Here is a 1,360-nt window from a genome sequence, read left to right as displayed (position 1 = left end):
CCCTCAGGAAGAGTGTGCTCAATAGTAGTCTTCCTTGGTTCCACTTCTGCTTCCTTCTACGCTTCTTATTCTTCAGCCTCAACTTCAGATTCTGGAGTCTTTACTTTGTCAGGATTTGCCACCTTACCAGACCTCAATATAATTGCCTTCACATACTCATTAGCTTCCTTCTTGCCTGACACTTCAGTATCGCTTGGAAGCGTGCCAGGTTGATGATTCAGTAATATATTAGCAATTTTCCCAATCTGATTCTCCAAGGTCTTGATAGACATAGCTTGGCTCTTGCACATGAGGCTCAACTCCTCTAATTCAGATTTTTCATTAGCTTCCGGTAGCTGCTAAAGTTGAAGTTGTTGCTTAGGGGCATATTGCGGTTACTGAAAACCAGGAGGGCTCTACTGCCTTGCTGTGTATGGATGATAATATTATTGCACTGCCATCTGATTATTACTCCAGCTGAAGTTAGGATGATTGCGATTATTTGGATGATAAGTGGCTGGAGCTTGTTGTTGTGATCTCTGAAAGTTGCTCATGAATTGAGTTGATTCACAAGAAATAGCGCGCTGCTCAGTTTCATGCACCCCCGCACAAAGCTCATAAACACTAGAGATTTGATTAACTCTATAATTCTCCAAAGAGTCCACTTTTATCGTCAATGCTTTAAGTTGGGAAGCTATAGCAGTTGCTGCATCTAACTCCATAATTCCTGCTATCTTGCCCTGAGTTAGCCTCTGAGAAGGATTCTGGTATTCATATGCAGCCATCAGTTCGATCAATTCATAAGCTTCATTGGAGCTTTTAACCCACAGAGCTCCTCCTGATGCTGCATCGAGCATAGGTCTAGACTAAGCGCCCAAACCATTGTAGAAACAGTTTATAATCATCCAATCAGGCATGCCATGAAATGGGCACTTCCTTAACATCTCCTTATATTGATCTCAAGCCTCACACAGAGATTCTCCATTTTGCTGAGCAAACTGAGTAAGAGCATTCCTGATTGTAACAGTCTTCGCCATCAGAAAGAATTTAGTGAGAAACTTTTGAGCAAGATCCCCCCATGTGGTGATAGACCCTGGTGGTAGAGAATGTAACCAGCACTTTGCTTTATCCCTTAGAGAGAATGGGAAGAGTCACAACTTGATAGCATCTTCAGTTACCCCATTGAACTTGAAAGTGTCGTAGATCTAGCTAAAATCCCTGATGTGCATGTTGAGGTCTTTTGTAGGAGAACCCCCAAACTGAACTGAGTTCTGTATCATCTGAATCGTGCTTGACTTGATCTCAAAAGTATTAGCCGATATAGCTGGTCTGATGATGCTCGACTGAATTTCATTGATCTTAGGATGAGAATAGTCCATTA

The 1,360-nt window shown here is 42.1% G+C and overlaps 1 non-coding gene across 1 annotated transcript; it reads left to right on the top strand.

The window, feature by feature from the left end:
* Positions 1-894: 894 nt before the first annotated feature.
* LOC141688552 (small nucleolar RNA R71) lies at positions 895-1,001 on the top strand. The gene has a single exon (XR_012561987.1). It is a non-coding gene; the product is annotated as a small nucleolar RNA R71 (small nucleolar RNA).
* Positions 1,002-1,360: the final 359 nt, after the last annotated feature.

The sequence above is a fragment of the Apium graveolens genome, chromosome 9 (assembly GCF_009905375.1).
Source record: "Apium graveolens cultivar Ventura chromosome 9, ASM990537v1, whole genome shotgun sequence".
Taxonomy (NCBI): domain Eukaryota; kingdom Viridiplantae; phylum Streptophyta; class Magnoliopsida; order Apiales; family Apiaceae; genus Apium; species Apium graveolens.
This window is presented reverse-complemented; position numbering and strand designations above follow the sequence as displayed.